This window comes from Mauremys reevesii, linkage group 19 (genome assembly GCF_016161935.1).
Source record: "Mauremys reevesii isolate NIE-2019 linkage group 19, ASM1616193v1, whole genome shotgun sequence".
NCBI lineage: Eukaryota > Metazoa > Chordata > Testudines > Geoemydidae > Mauremys > Mauremys reevesii.
The window spans coordinates 1,199,814-1,206,180 of record NC_052641.1 but is presented as its reverse complement, the minus strand read 5'-3'; the positions used below and the strand labels follow the sequence as shown (position 1 = coordinate 1,206,180).

At 58.4% G+C, this 6,367-nt stretch overlaps 1 non-coding gene across 1 annotated transcript; it reads left to right on the top strand.

The window, feature by feature from the left end:
* Positions 1–3,365: 3,365 nt before the first annotated feature.
* Positions 3,366–3,438, top strand: TRNAK-CUU. Its single transcript has one exon. It is a non-coding gene; the product is annotated as a tRNA-Lys (tRNA).
* Positions 3,439–6,367: the final 2,929 nt, after the last annotated feature.

Here is a 6,367-nt window from a genome sequence, read left to right as displayed (position 1 = left end):
GCCTGGGGGCAGCAGAACGTGGAGGCCCCCCAGCCCACCCCACCTTGGACACCCCGGTAAGCACCGCACCCCTTACTCCCTCCCAGAGCCTGCACCACCATCCCCTCCCCACATACCCCCTCCTCCTCCCCGCAAACTCCCTCCCAGAGCCTGCACCCCTCTCCACACACACCTGCCCCCAACTCCCTCTCCCTCCACACACACCCTCCTGCCCACCCTAATCTCCCTCCCAGAGCCTGCACCCCCACCCCTCCTCCTGTTCCCCCTACTCCCTGCCCCAGCCCAGAGCCTGCACCCAGCACCCAAACTCCCAGAGCCCTACAAGGAATTTTTGTACTCAAGGCCAGGGCCGGCTCCAGGCTCTTTGGCTGCGGGTCCTTGAGTCCCTGTCGGAGGGAAGGACCTGCCACTGAATTTCCACCGCCGCTTCATTCATCCTTCGGTGGCAATTCGGCAGCGGGTCCGTGAGTCCCTCTCGGAGAGAAGGACCCACTGACGAACTGCCGCCGAAGAAGTGGCAGTGGTAGAGCTGCCGCCGAAGCGCCGCTGATCGTGGTAGAGCTGTGCCCCTCCACTTTCTGCAGCTGAGGCAAGTGCCTCACTCGCCTCGCCCATGTTACGGCGCTGCAAACTCCCTCCCAGCGCCTGCCCCCCAGAACCCCTCCCCCACCCAAACTCCCACCCCGCGCCGGCCCCCCAGAACCCCGCCTCCACCCCAACGCCCTCCCAGAGCCTGCCCCCAGAACCCCTCCCCACCCAAACTCCCTCCCAGAGCCTGCCCCCAGAACCCCTCCCCACCCAAACTCCTCCCAGAGCCTGCCCCCCACAACCCCTCCCCACCCAAACTCCCTCCCAGAGCCTGCCCCACAACCCCTCCCCCACCCAAACACCCACCCAGCGCCTGCTCCCCAGAACCCCTCCCCCACCCAAACTCCCTCCCAGAGCCTTAGGCAGGTGAGGGGCAGAGTTTTGGGGGGCGGGTTCTGGACGGTATGAGTGACATTATTGGCCCACTGGGAGGACTGGCACTGGCCCTAAGGTAAATTGAGGTTGAGACCCATGTGTAAAGACCCATGTGTAAATTCACTGGAACTTTTCAAACTCTCCACAGCTTTGCCAATTTTCACCAGGAATTTTTCTCCATTAACAAATTCTCACTTGTTCCCTACCAGTTGGTGACCATTGCCCCAGGGGCATGTCAGTCTCAGGGTCCTGATTTCCCATTGACCCTTCCCCCTTCTATTGGGACTGGGAACTAGCCAACCAAAAAACCCACTAAGTTTTAGTAAAGGGCCAACAGTCCCTTACACAAGCCAGCCCTGTGAGAGTCACCAATGTGCAGAGAAGACAGTATGAGCTGGTCCCATGGTGTAACGGGCAGCACTCAGGACTCTGAATCCTGAAATCTGAATTCAAATCTCAGTGGGACCTTGTGTTATCTGGTGGCAAAGATCTGGTGCTCAAAGTGCTTTCCTGTCTCCAGCTATGTAAGAGTGCATCATTTCCCTCCTGCTGAGTGACTCCTCCCTACTGGAGTCAGGTCTTTGGTGGGGGTCTAGAAGTGGCTCTGGGGGTTGGGATTCTCACTGTTTCACCTGATGCCCACAAGTTTGGTGCTTGTGGCCACACTTTTCCTCTTGCCCACATGGCACTTGAAGAAAGCAGGGCCAGGCTTGGTAGGCAGGAGGGAGGAAGAGCAGGGCTGCCCAGAGGATTCCGGGGGCCTGGGGTCTTCGGCAGCGGGGGGCCCTTCCGTTCCAGGACCCGCCGCCAAAGTGCCCTGAAGACCTGCGGCGGGGACCCCCCGCCGCCGAATTACCGCCGAAGGGGGACCCGCCGCCGAAGCGCAGCCCGGTCTTCAGCGGTAATTCGGCGGCAGGGGAGGTCCCCGCCGCGGGTCTTCGGGGCACTTCGGCGGCGGGTCCCAGAAGGGAAGGGCCCCCCGCCGCCGAATTACCGCCGAAGACCGAGATGAACTTCGGCGGCGGGTCTGGCTCCGTCTTCAGCGGTAATTCGCCAGCAGGGGGTCCTTCTGCCCTGGAGCGGAAGGACCCCCCGCCGGCGAAGACCGGGAGCGAAGAAGCTCCTGCGCCCGGCCCCGCAAGAGTTTTCCGGGCCCCCCGGAGGGAGTGAGGGACCCCACTCCAAGGGCCCCGAAAAACTCTCGTGGGGGCCCCTGTGGGGCTCGGGGCCTGGGGCAAATTGCCCCTCTTGCCCGCCCCCTCTGGGCGGCCCTGAGGAAGAGTCCCAGGCTGGAGCCCAGCACACCTCTCCTCCTCTGGGCACCTGGAGCAGAGGCAGCTGGTGCTGACAGCTCTGAGGGAAGGCTAGAAAGCCACAGAGCAACTGAGGGCGGGGCTAGACGAGGGCAGGACCATGCCTATGTGTGGCCAGCAGACAAGCAACAAGACTCCCGGCCAGCCTGCTCCCTGCCATGCCAAACACCCACTGAAGGCCACCCGCAGACCACCATGCGGGGCGGCTGCTGATGCTCTGTGGCCAACATCAGAAGAAGGTAGGAAAGCAGGGCCAGCCCACCTGGTGGAGCCTCTTACCGTTCCCACTCATGGTGCTGACTTTTGCAGTGGGGCAGGAGATTTTACCCCAAGAGGCTTTTCCCCAGCTGATGAGACGCAGAGAAACATCCAGGCTCCCAAGGCGCTATGTAGCAACCCCCCTCAAGCACAGGGACAGAGGGAAACTGCTCCACACGCTAGCCCGGGCAGCCGTCCATTTTCTTTGGCAAGTCAGGAATGGCAAAGGTTAGACTGGAAGCACCTAGGGCTCATGCCCCAGCCTTTGTGATGCCCAACCCCCAACTCCTTCCCGGGGCTCTAGCTGAAGGCAGAGCATTGGCCTGAGCGGCCAAGAAGAAGTTCCAGACCTGAAGGGAGCAGGACTTTCAGCACGAAGGTAAAACTGCAGCAATACAACCCTAAAGTGATTTGACCCCTCAATCACTTGATCTAAAGTCAGATACCTTATCCATTAGGCCATGTAGACACAGGACCAAAGCTACTTCATGCACTTTTTTGGTACAGGTGGACACTGTGTTTCTCAGGTCGTCTACTAAGGGGGGGGCGAGACTCTCTGGGCACAAGAAGTAGAGTTCCCAGCAAGACGTGAGACTTAATTCTCTGGAGCCAGGTGCAGGGCTTTGGTAGGGAGGCTCCGGCATGGGGAATTGGGGTGCAGCAGACGGACTCGCTGTCTAGGTGCTCAGATTTAGTCTCACTGAGGAGGAGAAGGAATCTTGCTGACAGGCAGTGGCTGTGCAGAAAGAGGAGGAGTTCCTGGGACTTTTTGTGCCTCTCTTTTGCCTGCCTGCTCGCTCTTGTGCTGAATGGTGAAGCTATTCTCAACAAGCCCAGGTAGCTCAGTTGGTAGAACATCAGGCTCTTAATCTGAGGGTCCAGGGTTCAAGCCCCTGTCTGGGTGCTCAGCTTTCTAAGTTGCCTTGTGTGCCAGGAGCCAAATTCTGTTCCCAGCCACATGGGGATTCCCAGAAGCTGTGGCCATCTCCTGGAAAGATTCCTTTCGTTAGCAGTCAGGAGAGAGGCTACATCCACAGGAGCAGGCCTAGCACACACAGTCTCTGGCTGCCAGGAAGCACTGTGGGGCCAGGTGCTGGGAGAGCAGCAGAGGTGGGTTGGGGAGAGAGAGAAGCAATGAGTACAGAGGGCAAATGTAAGGAGAGTCTGGGCTGGCTGTTGTTGGGAACTTCCCTGGCTTTTACACGACCCCGGTGGAATTGGCCGGCGGAAAGATCTGAGTCCCCACCCCCTTACCCAGAGGCTGCCTGACCCCAAGGACGCTCTTTCTACTCTCCTGTGTGGCAGAGACCTCGTAACCCCAACAAGGCTGGGCCCAGGAATCCTGGGGGGCTTGACCCCCCCAATCTTGTCATGATCACTTGAACGGGGGCTACGGTGTCCCCACTCTGGGGTTCTCTCTCCGCTCTGGGCACTTCCCTGACCCACTCATTGCATGTGCTTCAAGCAAACACCATTTATTACCCAGCAATCAATGAAAAACACAAGGAAAGATGGGAAAGGAAAACACGTCACCCTGTTCTGTGGGGCAGGGAGATCACAACCAGTGTCTCTGGAGGGTCAGGGCAGGTCACGGTCTCTCCCTCACATGTCCCAGGCCTCCTCCCCAGGCCCTGGCTGTGCTGCAGGGACACCACCAAGGGCTGGACACTTGCTCTGGCAGTGGCCACATGCTTTAGGGGACAGGCCCCTTGCTCCCAGTTTCTGCCCCCCACATAGAGCTGGTCCCATGGTGTAATGAGCAGCACTCAGGGCTTTGAATCCTGAAATCTGAGTTCAAAGCTCCATAGGACCATGTGGTAAAACTCTGGAGCTCAAGGTGCTCAACTTCCTGTCTCCAGCTGTGCAAGAATGACTCTTTCTGCTCCTGCTGGGTGACTTGCTCACGGGGGCCAGGTCTTTGGCCAGAATGGGTTGGGGCTCTAGAACTTGCTACCCTGGTTACTGAGGCCTGCAGTCCTGTGGTTTGAGCGGGTGGTTGGGATTCTCACTGCTTCACAAGTTTGGCCCTTGTGCTTGCTGCTGTGCTTTTCCTCTTGCCCACATGGTGCTTGAAGAAAGCAGTGCTAGGACCAGGCTTGCTAGGCAGGATGGAGGCAGAGTCCCAGGCTGGAGCCCAGCACACCTCTCCTCCTCTGGGCACCTGGAGCAGAGGCGGCTGGTGCTGACAGCTCCAAGGGAAGGCTTAAAAGCTACAGAGCAACCAAGGTCAGGGCCAGAGGAGGGGAGGACCATGCCTATGTGTAAGGGGACTGTTGCCCCCTTACTAACATTCAGTGGGGGTGTTTTGGCTGCTAGCTCCCAGCACTAAAAGGGGAGGGTTTGATGGCAAATCAGGACCCTGAGACTGACAGTCCCCAGGAACAATGGCAAGAGGCCAATGCTTCAGGTCAGCCTGATTGACAGGGCAGGCCGGCTAATCAGGGAGACAGAAGGCCAGTGTGGGTCCCGTCCTCCGTGTGTGAGCAGGAATGTGCCGGAGTCAGACAGAGTGGGGCCGAGCTAAGGAGGAAGCAGGGGCCCAAGCTGAGCTGGAGAACAGAGCCAGGCCAGATCCAGAGGGGCCAGAGCTGCAGCCAGAGAGCCAGAGGCACAGCCCAGAGAGAGCAGATCCTGTGCTGGGAGCGGAGCTGCAGCCAGAGAGCCAGAGGCACATCCCAGGGAGAGCAGATCCTGTGCTGGGAGCAGAGCTGCAGCCAGAGAGCCAGAGTGTGGTGAGCAACTGGGGCCAGCCAAGGGGGGGAACCTTGGTAAAAGGGCCCAGCGCAGAAAGACACTCCAGCCAAGGGTCCATGCAGGCCAGGTCGGGAGGGGGACCTTAACCTGCCGGGGGGCTGGCACTGGAAAGAAGGATCCCACCACCCAAAGCCCGGAGGTGTGTGGTCACCACCATTTCAAGTGTCCCACCCACAGCATCCCTGCAGCACAGCCAGGGCCTGAGAAGGAGGCCTGGGGCCTACAAGGAACAGACTGCAAAGTGCTTTGATGTCCAGAGACATTGTTTGTAATGTTCCCTGCCACAGAGCAGGGTGATGTGTTTCCCTGTAACCGTTCCCATTTATTCTTATTCTTTTCTTTAAATTGATTGTTAAGTAAACAACTTGTATTTGCTTTAAATTGTATGGAATAATCAGTGGGTCAGGAGGTGCCCAGTGCAGAGAGGGTACCCGGAGTGGGGACACCTTAGCCCCTGTCCTAGGTGGCCACAGCAGGGTTGGGGGTTGAGCCCCCCAGGAATCCTGGGCCCAGTCTTGTTGGGGCTACGAGAACTCTGCCAAACAGGAGAGTCCTCAAGGGCAGGGAGGCCTCTGGGTAAAGGAAGTGGGAGCAAGGACTCAGATCCTTTCGCTAGCCCACTTCACCGGGGTACACAGAAGCCAGGAAAGTTCCCCACAATAGCGGGACCATTCCCCCGCTTACATAATTGGCGTCACGAACAGGATCCTATCCACAGGGTCCACCCCATTGGTTTACTGCTTGAGTTCTAGTAGCACTGTCCAGGCCTGGTTGAGCACTCTACCATGGCTGGAATTGAAGAACTACGAACCCAGTTTGCTGAACTTCAGCGCAGATTATCAGACCAAGCGGAGGCATTACAACAAGCTAGAACTGAACAGAGAGAAGCCTTATCACTGGCTAAGGCAGTGATAGACCAACAGGCAGCAGAAGCTAAGAAACCCCCTACTATTTATGTCCCACGGGAGCGGAAGGTCACAGAGTTTGGTGGCTTCCGACAAGACCAGGAGACATTACGGTAGAAGAGTGGGTCAAGTCTGTGAAGGCAGCTCTGCGTGTGCTAAGAGTACCTGTAGAAG